Source organism: Pristiophorus japonicus, chromosome 26 (genome assembly GCF_044704955.1).
Source record: "Pristiophorus japonicus isolate sPriJap1 chromosome 26, sPriJap1.hap1, whole genome shotgun sequence".
Lineage (NCBI taxonomy): Eukaryota > Metazoa > Chordata > Chondrichthyes > Pristiophoridae > Pristiophorus > Pristiophorus japonicus.
In genome coordinates, this window is record NC_092002.1 from 12,887,084 (window position 1) to 12,902,798 (window position 15,715).

Below are 15,715 nucleotides of genomic sequence, written 5' to 3' on the forward strand. Positions count from 1 at the left end.
AAATGATGAACAATGCATCCACTATTTCTAGGGCCACTTCCTTAAGTACTCTGGGATGCAGATTTATTGAATGAACTGAATTTATATACCCCAGCTCATGTGATGGGATCATTAGTCCAGGCTTCTGGATTACTAATCCAGTAACATAACCACTATGCCACCGTACCCAATACTGTTAGGTTTGTAAGGTGTGCATTTACTTCACAGTACGATCTCTACTGCATTAAGAGACCGTCACTCCCCTTAGTGCTTTTGAGGGGGGGTCCATATGCAGTCAACCTACCCATCTTCGACAACTCTAAATAGGATTGGACAAGCTTTCAGAGCAGGTCAGCTTTGGTCAGGATACAACGTGCAATGAGTAGACTAGGCCTATATTCCCGAGAGTTTAGAAGAATGATAGGTGAAAAATTCATAAGGGGCTTGACAGAGTATATGCAGGGAGGATGTTTCCCCTGGCTGGGGAGTCTAGAACCAGGGGCAGAGTCTCAGAGTAAAGCGTTGGCCATTTTGGACTGAAATGAAGAGAAATGTCTTCACTCAAAGGGTTGTAAATCTTTGGAATTCTCTACCCCAGAGGGCTGTGGAAGCGCAGTCCTTGAGTATATTCAAGACTGAGGTCAATAGATTTTTGGATACTATGGGGATCAGGCGGGAAGGTGGCGTTGCGGTAGAAGATCAGCCTGAATGGCGGAAAAGTAGTTGGGCTAAGAGATGGGGCGCACAAGAGGCTCCAATCTTCTGTGAGGATTACCGGTAACAGTCCCAAAAATAAGGCTAGATCAACGTAGCGATTGGAATGTAAGCATACCATCAGAATTCACTGTAGAGCTCCCTTTTTGCACCAGGACAGGATATCATTTGTCGGCACTGTAGCATATTTTACAACCCAATTATTTAATAATTTAAGGCAACTGGCTAAAGAATTTGAGCGAGTTGTGATGATCTGAAAAGGCGATGGAAGCATATTCAATTTCAAAATGGAACTTGATATATACTTCAAAAGGAAAACAATTGAAGGGCCACGAGGAAAGAGCAGAGGGAATGGGACCAATGTTCCCGTAATTTTTGGGGGGGTGCGTGGTCCCTTCAACACTAGACGCATGAGCGAAAGCTCAACAAAACCTGTATTTATATAGCACCTTTTTAACGTAGTTAATTGTCCCAAGACGCTTCACAGGAGCGTTATAAAAACAAAATTTGACACCGAGCCATGTATGGAGAAATTAGGGCAGGGCAAGGAGCGCCTTAAAGGAGGAAAGAGAGGCGGAGAGGTTTAGGGAGGGAGTTGCAGAGCTTAGGGCCTTGGCAGCTGAAGGCACGGTCGCCAATGGTTGAGCGATCAGGGATGTTCAAGAGGCCAGAATTAGAGTAGCGCAGATATGTCGCTGGGGGGGGGGGGGGGGGTGCGGTTGGGGCAGGAGGAGATTACAGAGATGGGGAGGGGCGAGGCCATGGAGTGATTTGAAAACAAGGATGAGAATTTTGAAATCGAGGCGTTGCTTAACTGGGAGACAACATAGGTCAGCGAGCACAGAGATGATGGGTGAACGGGACTTGGTGTGAGTTAGGACACGGGCAGCAGAGGTTTGGATGACCTCAAGTTTACGGAGGGTAGGACGGGGGAGGCGTGCCAGGGGTGTGTTAGAATAGTCAAGTCTAAAGGCATGCAAGGCAAAGCTGGTAAGTGGCCTGCAAGGGACCTCCAGCCAGCTGCTCGGCCGCACAGCTTGGCGGGAATGTTGCAGGATAGCTCTTTCAAAAAGCCAGCACCATGTGCCGAATGGCCTCCCCCTGTGCTACAAGGTTGTATAAAATACGACCATTCGCCAGACAGGTATTTTTTTAATGATCTGTTTTTGCTTGAATTACTTCAGCTGCGCTATCAGTCGGTCTAGCTTGTCTCTCTTGGTCCCGGAGAACTCTCCCACCTTCTCCTGGCACCGGTAGAAGTGGAATGTGGGCATGCAGCTAATGGCTGCAGCCCGGGCCAGAGCCTCCGATTCATCCACGTCCACTTCCACGAAGATGACATCGCGGTACTGGTTGGATCTCATCTGGACGAAGGGCTTGATGCTGGAGCAGTTGTTGCACCAGCGGGCCGCGAAAAAGACCACGATCAGGGTCTCCTCCTCTTCCTCCAAAAGGGTCTCGAACTGCCTCCGTGTCCTAATGGGTCTCAGTACCATATTGCCGCGTCTGCCCCCACCTTTGCGGGTCTGCTCATGGTCCAGCCCGCATGTCTCACTAGCAGCCCCGCCCCGATAGTGACGTGATCTCAGCGTCATGTAAGTCACGCCCACGACTTGCAATGCAAGACCCTCTTGGGTCAACTGGGAAGAACCTCAAATGCTGACCTATCTCTACCAAATTGGATGGGAACGACCCCGGAGTCTGGGTGGGGAGGTGAGCGAGTCAGAGCCTGGAGTAACCGAATTTAAAAAAATCCAACTCCCAGAGATTCATCAATGGGCGAAACTGCTGGCCAGATGATTGACAGCAGTCCAAATCGGGAACCGCCCAGTTCTGAGTGGCTCAATTGTTGCCAGTTGACAGCCCAATCAGAATGTGCAGCAGCACTGCTTGGTTGCCAGGCAATCGTTTGATTGGTCGCTTGGGTTCCTGCCCTTTATGATGTCACGTGGGAATGCCCATTGGCGAGCCAAACAAGAGTCAAGTTGGGCCAAGCAGCTGCTTGCAATCTTAGTTCTGGGCCAACAGCAAATTGGGACATCTATAGGGAGGCTGTGAGCGTGTGGGAGGGGGGGAGGGGAAAAGGGGAGCTGCCAATACTCCTGTTCCTGCTGCAGAGTTTGAGAGGGGAAAGGAACAGTTACCAGCAAATTGGGACATCTCAGGAACTAACTCAGTGTGCTCAAGGAGTATCCAATGTTAAACTCAAGAATATTCTGAGTATTTTAAACTGTTTTCTAACATCTTTACAACAGTGATCTGCAGAAGTTTCAGATTGTACCCACACGTACATGTTTAGAGGGTGCCCACGATGCAGATTTTCATTACAAGAGTGACTACACTTCACAAAGTACTTAATTGGCTATAAAGCGCTTCGGGACGTCGTGCGGTTGTGCAAGCTGCTATATCAATGCAAGTCTTCCTTTCTGGATGGGACAAGCAGTAGATACATTCTCCGCAAATGCAAAGAATAATTGGAAATGAGCAGAAGATATCCGCACCTAATCTAAAGAGAAAAGACGGAGTAATATTTTCGGTGTGGACCCTTGGTACTGCAAAAAAACACATTCTGCCAAAAGAGCTCTTAACAGAATGAGGGGGAAGGGTGACCGCAGAACATGGGGAGGGGTGCCTGGAGTAGTAAAGGTATAAAGTTGTGCAAAAAGGGTTATTGGAAAGCTAGAAAGAGGTAAAAAAAACCTGGTGGATGATACCAGATCACCTCAATAAATCAAAAAGGCACATTAAAAAAAAACAAGAGGGTGTGAGTATGGGGTGAAATGCACGAGCGAGATGCACAAAGAAAATAAAACCTTTCTGAAATAGATAAAGTAGAAGGAAATTAGAAGAACAAGAAAGAAAATGTGGAGGGAGGGGAGTGTGTTTAACAAAATAGCTGGAAATATTGGATACACAGCAGACCCCCACCAGTACCTGAATGAGAAAAGACAGGCCAATTTGCCTCCCCATTCCCCACATGCCACTATGCTTCCTCAGCAGCTTCTGCTTCTGAGAAAGTGGAACAGCTCAGGTCAGTGTTCAATCCAGTGGGCTGCAGAGTACCCAAGAGAAAGACGAGATATTCTTCATTGAGCTTTCAATCTATCTTGGGGTGTGGGAGTTACTGGCAAGATTGCCATTTATTGCCCATCCCCAATTGCCCTCAGAAGGTGGATTGGGGATTAATACAACAGAATAGCTTGCTCGGCCAACCATCGTCATGGGCGGTCCCTCGAACGAGGATGACTTGCTTCCACATGAGTTCACAGATGTTTCAATGAAGGACTCAATGTTCCAGTCGTGGAAGATGCCTCTGTGTGGATTTTTTTTAACGTGTGGCTTGACAGAGCTAGGCCTTTACCCAGTTAACCAGGACGACTGGAGACCTGCTCTGCTGCACGGACCTAATGCGTGCACATATCGCAGTGTGGGCTGGGCCCGTGCTCCCCCTGGGCCCTCTGCTCTTCTGGGCCCCATAACATTCAACCACTTCAGTGTGAGACTAGAGACAGGCTGGCTAAAGCTTCCTTTCCTAAAGGACATTGGTGAACCAGTTTTTTGAAATAACAGTCCAACATCTTTAATGGATGCCAGTTTTTTGTTATTTCCCAAAATAGTTTCCTCAAACTGCCATGGTGGGCTTTGAACTCGCATTCTCTGGATTATTAGTCCAGGCTTCTGGATTGCTACTGTCAGTAACATAACCACTACACTGTTTCACTCATTACTGGTTAGAATAGTGTAGAAAGGCAGAAAGAGGATGAAGTGGCACTGGGAGTCCTAGTGATCACTTGCAGACAGAACTGAAGTATTTTTTTTATTCGTTCATGGGATATTCACATTGCTGGCAAGGCCAGCATTTATTGCCCACGCTAATTGCCCTTGCCAAGGTGGTGGTCAGCTGCCTTCTTGAACCGCTGCAGTCTATGTGGTGGTTTGGTACAACTGAGTGGCTTGCTAGGCCATTTCAGAGGGCAGTTAAGAGTCAACCACATTCCTGTGGGTCTGGAGTTACATAAGGATGGCAAATTTCCTAAATTACATTAGTGAGCCAGATGGGTTTTTACAGTAGTTTCATATCACCATTAAATTCCCCAGCAGCCGTGGTGGGATTTGAACACGTATCTATGGACCATTAGTCCAGGCCTCTGGATTACTCATCATCATAGACAGTCCCTCGGAATCGAGGAAGACTTGCTTCCTCTCTAAAAGTGAGTTCTCAGGTGACTGAACAGTCCAATACGGGAATTACAGTCTCTGTCTGTCGCACGTGTGACAGTCATTGGAGGAAAGGGTGGGTGGGGGAGTGGTTTGCTGCACGCTCCTTCTGCTGCCTGCGCTTGTTTTCTGCATGCTCTCGGCGACAAGACTCGAGGTGCTCAGCGCGCTCCCAGATGCTCTTCCTCCACATAGGGCGGTCTTTGGCCAGGGATTCCCAGGTGTCGGTGGGGTTGTTGCACTTTATCAAGGAGGCTTTGAGGGTGTCCTTGAAACATTTCCTCTGCCCACCTGGGGCTCGCTTGTCGTGTAGGAGTTCCGAGTAGAGCGCTTGCTTTGGGAGTCTTATATCAGGCATACGAACAATGTGGCCCGCCCAGTGGAGCTAGTCGAGTGTGGTCAGTGCTTCGATGCTGGGGATGTTGGCCTGATTGAGAACACTAATGTTGGTGCATCTGTTCTCCCAGGGGATTTGCAGGATCTTGCAGAGACATCGCTGGTGGTATTTCTCCAGCGATTTGAGATGTCTACTGTATATGGTCCATGTCTGAGTCATACAGGAGGGCGGGTATCCTCTACAGCCCTGTAGAGCATAAGCTTCGTGCCAGATTTGAGGGCCTGATCTTCGAACACTCTTCCAAAGGTTGCGCTGATGCACTGGAGGCAGTGTTGATGTCTAGACCAGTAACATAACTACTACCCTACCGTACTGTTTCATGAAACAGTCACTCAATCTGCATTTGGTCTCTTGACAAGAACATTCGGTATCCTAAATTGGAGGAAGTGTATGTAAATTGCTGTCTTGCACAAGAGTGTTTGAGAGCCTAGACAATGGGGCAGGCAAGAGTTGAATGAACAGATGTTGCATCTGCTGTGCTTGCATAGGAAAGCGGCATTGAAAGTCACTGTGATGTAAGAATAAACCAAGAAAGATCCCACAAAAGAAGGGAGGGGATGAAAGCTTGTTGGTGGGATCCTATTGTAGATAACAGATTTAAAAAACATAGAAACATAGAAAATAGGTGCAGGAGTAGGCCATTCGGCCCTTCTAGCCTGCACCGCCATTCAATGAGTTCATGGCTGAACATGCAACTTCAGTACCCCCTTCCTGCTTTCTCGCCATACCCCTTGATCCCCCGAGTAGTAAGGACTTCATCTAACTCCTTTTTGAATATATTTAGTGAATTGGCCTCAACAACTTTCTGTGGTAGAGAATTCCACAGGTTCACCACTCTCTGGGTGAAGAAGTTTCTCCTCATCTCGGTCCTAAATGGCTTACCCCTTATCCTTAGACTGTGACCCCTGGTTCTGGACTTCCCCAACATTGGGAACATTCTTCCTGCATCTAACCTGTCTAAACCCATCAGAATTTTAAACGTTTCTATGAGGTCCCCTCTCATTCTTCTGAACTCCAGTGAATACAAGCCCAGTTGATCCAGTCTTTCTTGATAGGTCAGTCCCGCCATCCCGGGAATCAGTCTGGTGAACCTTCACTGCACTCCCTCAATAGCAAGAATGTCCTTCCTCAAGTTAGGAGACCAAAACTGTACACAATACTCCAGGTGTGGCCTCACCAAGGCCCTGTACAACTGTAGCAACACCTCCCTGCCCCTGTACTCAAATCCCCTCGCTATGAAGGCCAACATGCCATTTGCTTTCTTAACCGCCTGCTGTACCTGCATGCCAACCTTCAATGACTGATGTACCAAGACACCCAGGTGTCGTTGCACTTCCCCTTTTCCTAATCTGTCACCATTCAGATAATAGTCTGCCTCTCTGTTTTTACCACCAAAGTGGATAACCTCACATTTATCCACATTATACTTCATCTGCCATGCATTTGCCCACTCACCTAACCTATCCAAGTCACTCTGCAGCCTCATAGCATCCTCCTCGCAGCTCACACTGCCACCCAACTTAGTGTCATCCGCAAATTTGGAGATACTACATTTAATCCCCTCGTCTAAATCATTAATGTACAGTGTAAACAGCTGGGGCCCCAGCACAGAACCTTGCGGTACCCCACTAGTCACTGCCTGCCATTCTGAAAAGTACCCATTTACTCCTACTCTTTGCTTCCTGTCTGACAACCAGTTCTCAATCCATGTCAGCACACTACCCCCAATCCCATGTGCTTTAACTTTGCACATTAATCTCTTGTGTGGGACCTTGTCGAAAGCCTTCTGAAAGTCCAAATATACCACATCAACTGGTTCTCCCTTGTCCACTTTACTGGAAACATCCTCAAAAAATTCCAGAAGATTTGTCAAGCATGATTTCCCGTTCACAAATCCATGCTGACTTGGACCTATCTTGTCACCTCTTTCCAAATGCGCTGCTATGACATCCTTAATAATTGATTCCATCATTTTACCGACTACTGAGGTCAGGCTGACCGGTCTATAATTCCCCGTTTCTCTCTCCCTCCTTTTTTAAAAAGTGGGGTTACATTGGCTACCCTCCACTCGATAGGAACTGATCCAGAGTCAATGGAATGTTGGAAAATGACTGTCAATGCATCCGCTATTTCCAAGGCCACCTGGGATGCAGTCCATCAGGCCCTGGGGATTTATCGGCCTTCAATCCCATCAATTTCCCCAACACAATTTCCCGACTAATAAGGATTTCCCTCAGTTCCTTCTCCTTACTAGACCCTCTGACCCCTTTTATATCCGGAAGGTTGTTTGGTTCGGTATTCACAAAGGAGGACACAAAGTACTTGTTCAATTGGTCTGCCATTTCTTTGTTCCCCGTTATGACTTCCCCTGATTCTGACTGCAGGGGACCTACGTTTGTCTTCACTAACCTTTTTCTCTTTACATATCTATAGAAACTTTTGCAATCCGTCTTAATGTTCCCTGCAAGCTTCTTCTTGTACTCCATTTTCCCTGCCCTAATCAAACCCTTTGTCCTCTGCTGAGTTCTAAATTTCTCCCAGTCCCCGGGTTCACTGCTATTTCTGGCCAATTTGTACGCCACTTCCTTGGCTTTAATACTATCCCAGATTTCCCTTGATAGCCACGGTTGAGCCACCTTCCCTTTTTTATTTTTACGCCAGACAGGAATGTACAATTTTTGTAGTTCATCCATGCAGTCTCTAAATGTCTGCCATTGCCCATCCACAGTCAACCCCTTAAGTATCATTCGCCAATCTATCCTAGCCAATTCACGCCTCATACCTTAAAAGTTACCCTTCTTTAAGTTCTGGACCATGGTCTCTGAATTAACTGTTTCATTCTCCATCCTAATGCAGAATTCCACCATATTATGGTCACTCTTCCCCAAGGGGCCTCGCACAACGAGATTGCTAATTAATCCTCTCTCATTACACAACACCGTCTAAGATGGCCTCTCCCCCAGTTGGTTCCTCGACATATTGGTCTAGAAAACCATCCCTTATGCACTCCAGGAAATCCTCCTCCACCGTATTGCTTCTAGTTTGGTTAGCCCAATCTATGTGCATATTAAAGTCACCCATTATAACTGCTGCACCTTTATTGCATGATTTTATATACTTTTAAAACGTGCTTTTATATAGCGCCTTTAACTTAGGAAATTGTGCCCTGGCTTCATAGGAGCATAATGAGACAAAGAGTGACACCGAACCAAAGGAGGTATTAGGGGCCCAAGTTTCCACAAGAAAAAAAACGGGCGCCCCTCCAAGCTGGGCGCCCGTTTTTCGCGCCACAAAGTGCGCCGAAAGAAATCCTCGGTATTCTCCACCTACTTGCAGGTCCTCTGGCCCTCGGCGCAGCCAGCACGAGCTGTGGGGGGGGCGGAGCCAGGTCCCTGCACTGAAAACAGTGCCGGGACCTCTGCACATGCGCGCTATAGTGGGCACGCAAGTGCAGTAGCTCCAGGCGCCGAACTGCGTGGGAGGGGCCCGAAGCGCGCAGCCCCTAGCCCTGGCCCAATGGCCTCACTGGGGCTGCGTGAATAAGGCTCCTCCCACGGCCAGCTCCTGCTTCCCCCCCCCCCCCCAGACTGGACCCGACACTCGCTCCCCCCCCCCCGCCTCCGGACCAGACCCAAAACCCGCTCCCCCCCTGCCTCTGGACCAGACCCGAAACCCGCTCCCCCCCCGCCTCCGGACTAGACCCGACACCCCCTCCCCCCCGACTGACCCGCGCTCCTGTTCCCGCTCCCCGCCCCCCCCCCCCCCCCCCGATTGGACCCAACCCGACCCGCGCTCCTGCCCCCCGACCCGCCCCCCCCCCCCCCCCCCCCCCCCACTGGACCCGACCCGACTCCTGCTCCCGGACTGGATCCGACCTCCCCCCCTCCTCTCTCTCTCTCTCTCCCTCCCCCCTCTCTCTCTCCCCCCCCCCTCTCTCTCTCCCCCCCCCTCTCTCTCTCTCCCCCCTCTCTCTCTCCGCCCCCCCCCCCTCCTCTCTCCTTCCCTCTCCCTCTCTCTCTCTCCCTCTCCCCCCCACCCCCCCCCCCCGACCCGAACCAAACCGAACCTCCCCGACCCGACCCAACCCAACACCACCTACCTGTAAATCTGGTGCTGGGGACGGGCCCTGCCTGAAGTCTTGGGCTGGCCCGTTCAGCCTTCGGTCCTGAAAGGCCTCCCTGAAGCACTTTCACATAGGTAGGAAGATGGTTTATTTAATCTTTTCTTTGCTTATAAATGTTTATTCAGGTTGGATTTATTTGTATAATATTTGTATAAGTATAAATAAGGATTTATTATCGAATTTAATGACTTCCCTTCCCCCCCTACCTCATTCTGGGCGCCTAATTTGTAACCTGCGCCTGATTTTTTAATGTGCAGAACAGGTTTTTTCAGTTCTACAAAAATCTTCACTTGCTCCATTCTACTTTAGTTTGGAGTACGTTTTCACTGTGGAAACTTTCAAATCAGGCGTCAGTGGCCGGACACGCCCCCTTTTGAAGAAAAAATTCTGTTCCAAAGTAGAACTGTTCTACCTGACTAGAACTGCAGAAAAAAAAATGTGGAGAATTGCGATTTCTAAGATAGTCCGTTCTCCACCAGTTGCTCATAAAAATCAGGCGCAAATCATGTGGAAACTTGGGCCCTAGGAGAGGTAACAAAAAGCTTGTTCAAAAGAGGTAGATTTCAGGACGGTCTTAAAGCAGCAGAGGTTTTAGGAAGGGAAGGGAATTCCAGAGCATAGGACCTGGGGCGAAGGGACTGTAGGGGTGTGTAAGAGGACAGAATTGGAGGAACGCAGAGTTCTGGGACGGTTGCAAGGCTATGCGAGGTTAGAGAGATAGCAAGGGGTGAGGCAATGGATGGATTGATTTGAACACAAGATGTGTTGGTGGATCAGCACGGGGTGTTAGGGATTTGTGTGATAGGATACGATCAGCAGAGTTTTGGATGAGCTCATGTTTATATAGTGTGGAAGATGGGAAGCCGACTAGGACATCAATGGAATAGTTGAGTCTGGATGTAACAAAACCCTTCTGATCGATCGGATTTCTGCCATTTTCAAATGTTCCTCCTCTCCCTATTTTCAACACAACTATTAGTCCTTAAAATTTTCGAGGGAAAGTGGACTTAAATTCAGATCAAAATTCAACAACAAGCTTTCATTTTTCAACAATGGAACAAAGAATATTTAAGAAAATAATAAACCCGTACAGATGTCTCAAAGTATAATGCAAAAATGTCCTCGGGACCACCTCTTCCAGAAATCTGGCACAGTGGTCTGTACATGGCTCAGGCGACTGATGCTCCCCATCAGTGTGAAATACTGTACTCTGTGCCAAATGGGACATTTGAACTGCAGTCTCTGATGACTCCGGGTTTGTGCGGTTTAATGGTATTTTTGAATCCAAGGTGAAGGGGGGCATTCAGGGGTAACCCAAATGCGGCTTGTGTATCGATCACCGCTGTGGGTAATCATAGAAATTTACGGCACAGAAGGAGGCCATTTGATCCGTCGTGTTGTAAGATTTATAAGATCTGTCAGAAGAGACTTACGTCCGTGACCACAACAAACCATACTGGGTACAGGTATTTTGTAAGTAAGCACAACAGATTTTATTAAGTAATTTGCTTCCAGTACAAAGAAATAATACTTAACAAGATGATAGTTAACTGGCTATTGCTTGAATCCTCAATGGTAGTCCAGAGTGACTGCAGTCCTTGTCTCTTACTGTGTTCTGTTGACTGTAGTCCTTCAGTTTCCTTCTGTGTTAGCGCTGCCCCCAAAGTCCAATAGCTGTTACTTTGTACCCTTTTCCTCCCATACAAATGCTGAGAGAGTCTGCAGCTGTCTCAAGCTTACAATAGATCATTCTAAGTCTGTGATTCTGACCTTCTATGTTATCTCTGCTTCGTCCCTGAGAACTTTTACAAAACCTGTCGCAGAATTCATTACTGAGCTTTTACAAAATGGTACATGCTGCATACTTTTATCTTATTGATTATTATTTGGCCTTGGCCATTCTAGTTCTAAATGAAGCTGTTTCAGCAAATTACAAAATAATGGTGGTTAACATAATAATGGTTCTCCCATCATGCTTTACTTAAAAAGTGTTAACATAATAATGGCTTAATCTACCATGACGCTTTGCTTAAAAATGGTTAACATATGCTTACACACATTTTAGTTTTATCAAATGTTATAATTTTTATCATAAAGCATTATAAAAACACTATTACAACATGCAGGTAAGTTTTATCTTAGTGTCTGTGCCGGCTGACAAAGAGCTACCCAGCCTAATCCCACTTTCTGACTCTTGAGGCTAGATTTTCACGTTTTTTACATAATTAACCCCCACTTAAAGTCCATTTTACCGCTGAAATGACGTATAACGCCCATATAGCCACAAAATGGAAACTGACAGGTATTTTTCGGAAACTTAGCGCTGAGCGTTACTTTCCCCATATGCATAACGCCGGGAAAAAATAATACCACCCGCCCACATTTTTGGGGCGGAATCATCAGAATGGGCGAAATCAACACCCATAATATCGCCGAGCTTTACTTTCCGCACGGAATTAACACCGAGGTTCAATAATACCGCACGCCCATTTTTTTTTGTCAAAGAGCGAAACTAACGCCCAGGAGATCGCCCACCATCACTTTCCCCACTTCACACACATCGGCCACAATATCGCTCACCCAAAAAAACGCCCAGAAAAAGTGGAACTGTTCTGAACTAAAGCCAGCGATGTGGCTTCCATTTTTTAAATCGCAGTTCGCTTCATTCAAAAGGCAGCTTCAACTTCAGGGGAGTTTGCATTGACTCTGGAGTTCTCAGGTGAAGTGACCATCTCAACAGACATATTTTCAGACTCTGGACTATTGGGGATTTACTCTAGGTGTATTTTAGTGAGGAAATTATTGCTTCTGATCAATCGCTATTATACTTTCATTGCAATGGGGCCAGCCATTTCTCAGCCTGCATTGATTAATATGCAGATGCTGCAGAGTGCAGATGGTTCAATGTGTGATGCATATCATTATGTCCCCAATTTAATACGTGCAAGAATGAGGAGGAGGGCCAGACCATACACACCCCGCACGTACAGGGAAAAGAGGTCTTACCTCGACATAGCCGACCACACCTGCCTTCAGAGATTGCGCTTCCACTAGATGGTGATCAATGAAATATGTGAGCCCATTAGGCCACATATGCAGCCTGCCATCAGGACATCAGTGTCACCACGACATTGTCTTTCTATGCATCCGGTTCCTTTTGGGCCTCCGCGGTCGAGATTTGCCCTCTGTCTCACCATGCAACCTATCGCTGCATTAGATAGGTCATGGAGGCCCTGTGCGTGAGAAGGATAGACTTTATCAGCTTCCCCATGACCATGGAGGCTCAAACTGACAAGGCTGGAGCATTCTAACGCATTGCTAAGTTCATAAGAAATAGGAACAGGAGTAGGCCATATGGCCCCTCGAGCCTGCTCCGATGGCTGATCTGATCATGGACTCAGCTCCACCTCCCTGCCCGCTCCCCATAACCTCTTATCCCCTTATCGTTTAAGAAACTGTCTATTTCTGTCTCAAATTTATTCAATGCCCAGCTTCCACAGCTCTCTGAGGCAGCGAATTCTACAGATTTACAATTTCTCCTCCGGGTGCAGGGAGCTATACAGTGCACTCACATCGCCATGCAGCCACCTTCTCAGGACCCGGAGTGTTTTCGTAACAAAAGGATTTCACTCCCTGAAGGTCCAACTAGTTGTCGACCACAACAAGATCATCATGGCAGTGAATGCCAAATGTCCGGGCAGCTTCGATGAGGCTCACATCATGCGTGAGAGTGCTGTCTCTGACATCTTTAAGAGTCAGCCACAAGGACAATGCTATTGGTGATAACCAATATGGTTGATGGCTGATGACCCCCCCTGCATGACACCCACACCGAGGCCGAGAAGTGATACAACCAGAGCCACAGAGACACACTCATTGTGGTCCAGAAAACACTAACTGTGCTTAAGCAGCGCTTCAGATGTCTGGACCACTCCGGAGGGGAGCTACAATACAACCCTGAGCAAGTCGGTAAATTCGTGGTCGTGTGCTCCATGCTGCGCAATCTGGCTATCAGGAGGAGCCAAGAATTGCCAGAGGGGACTGATGCTCCACCTCAGGAGAGAGAGGAAGAGGACGACGTGAGGCTGGACACTGACCTAGGGCCACACAATCAGGCTGGCTATGCAACCATGCCCACAAACCCCTCCAGACTGCAGGAAAGGGCCCGTGGTGGCTACATAGCTGCAAGACTCTTACGTGAGGAGCTGATATCTGAACGATTTGCCTGAAAGAACTTTGCTGTGAGTGACAACGCTGACACACTGCTATGTGTGTGTGGCTCAGACATCAATGGTGCCCATCACCTTGGTGCCAGTTAAAGTTTACGTTGATTGAAGTTAAGTTTTATTTAACCCTTTCATATTCAGGAATCACCAGTGTGTAACGGTTCAGCTATCTGAGATAATGCGCAACAAGGTTATGTTCAATAAAAAAAATGTTATACCAACATTGGTCTGAAATCATAAGTATCACAGGCAATAACACCCAACCCCCGCCCACACCCCACTTTTTCCACCATTGACATCAAGCAACACAGAATGCAAAGCAGGAGGGTGGTCCCCTTCCCCCATACATTACAACAAATTACATACACCCAGATGGAGATATCACCTGCGGACATGCACCTCACTTTCCTTCCCCGCTCCCCTTCTTCTCCCCACCTCTACCCCTTCCCCTCCTCGCTCCACGATGCCTGGCCGAGGAGCTCCTCAGGCGGTGCCTCACTGGGGGAGATGAAGGCAGAGGCGGTGGTTGCACGGGTACGGGAGCGGGGGGTGCCGAGGGGGCAACATTCTCTGATGCAGAGCAGAATCTTGGTCCTTGCTCTCATCTGTCGTTTGCAGTAGTGGTGCAGAACCTAGGGGTGGAGTGCCGCGCTCTGGGACCACTGGGAGGTCTATGCCAGCAGTGTTCCTGGCTAACTCATCCAGAGCCTCCACCATCCGCGGAATGTACTCCGTCATGGTGGCCAGCTGTCGGGATATGCCCTCCAATGCTTTGATGAGCTGGTCACCAATATCTACAGTCCTCCTGGACAACTGTACCATCTCTCCGTTCTCATGTGGTGCTCGTGGACCAGACCTTCCGCGTCCATGAGGCCGCCGTGGGGTCGGCGCCGTCCTGGGGACAAATGGGGTGTCCTGTGGCGAGGTGCTTGGGGCCGGTACCTCCAGAGTGGAGTCGGGAATGATCGGGGGACCATTAGATGGCCCTGGAGCATAGCGATGCAGGTTCCTCGAAGTCGGCGCTTTCATCCGTGGAGAACAGACCCAGCGGATTGACCAGATGTAGGAGAGTTGGGCAATGCGTCCCCACCTTCTGGCCTCTGTGGCCTTGCCTGGGGCCGCGCTGCTGGCTGAGCTGCAAAACACAAATGAGGTTATTAGAGGAGAAGAGGATGCTAGGGTCACAAGGTGAGTCCAGCGCTACACAACAGCATATGCACGACAAAAGCACCACCGCTATCAAAATCAGCACAGACGTCACATTTCATGACCATCAACACATTTGTATTGCAATGATTTTCATTATTTCTAGGACATTTTAGAATCATCTGTCATATATGATTGTTCGGCTATGAGTGGGTGTAGCATCTATTGAATCACACAATGGTGTAAGCTTTACTCACGTGGCATCACTTCAGGGTCTGCAGATGCTTCCGTGGGTGTCCAGGTGTGCTTCCCCACGAGTGCGAGCACCCGCTCCTCCATGTCAGTGATGTCGCTGGGGACTGGTGGCCCCCCACCCGTTCGCCTCTGCACGGACCTCATCGTCGATAGCTTCTTCTGTAACAGGTGACAGGACGACATGGCATGATATAATTGCTAGGTACTGTCAGAGACTGATAGAACACATAACCGACAGATGTAATCATGCTTATTATGATAATTATCATTCTTTACCTAAAGACGTGCAGCGTGACCGCAGGCTTTGAGTAAAACATTCCCGGTAAAAGTGGAAGACTTCACATCTGCTGATAGTCACTCATGACTGTTACAAATCAAATTATATAAATACATAAGTACATGTAAATAAATGTAATACTTACTCTTGCGGATCCCACAAGGTCGTTCCATTGTTTGCGGCATTGGTTGCCCTCACGCACCTTGTTGGTCGCCGACGAGACCACCTCTGCTATCTCGATCCATATTTTCTGGTAGGCCTTTGGGGTGGGCTTCCCACGCCCTCCCTGTGTCAAATCACCCCAGCGTAACTCAAACTCCCGCAGGAGGAAGGCATTTGCCTCTTCCGAGAACCTCCTTATTCTTTTGCGCCCTCCAATG

The 15,715-nt window shown here is 48.2% G+C and overlaps 1 pseudogene; it reads right to left on the reverse strand.

Moving 5' to 3' along the window:
- Positions 1 to 1,842: 1,842 nt before the first annotated feature.
- Positions 1,843 to 2,250, reverse strand: LOC139239084 (thioredoxin pseudogene; annotated as a pseudogene).
- Positions 2,251 to 15,715: the final 13,465 nt, after the last annotated feature.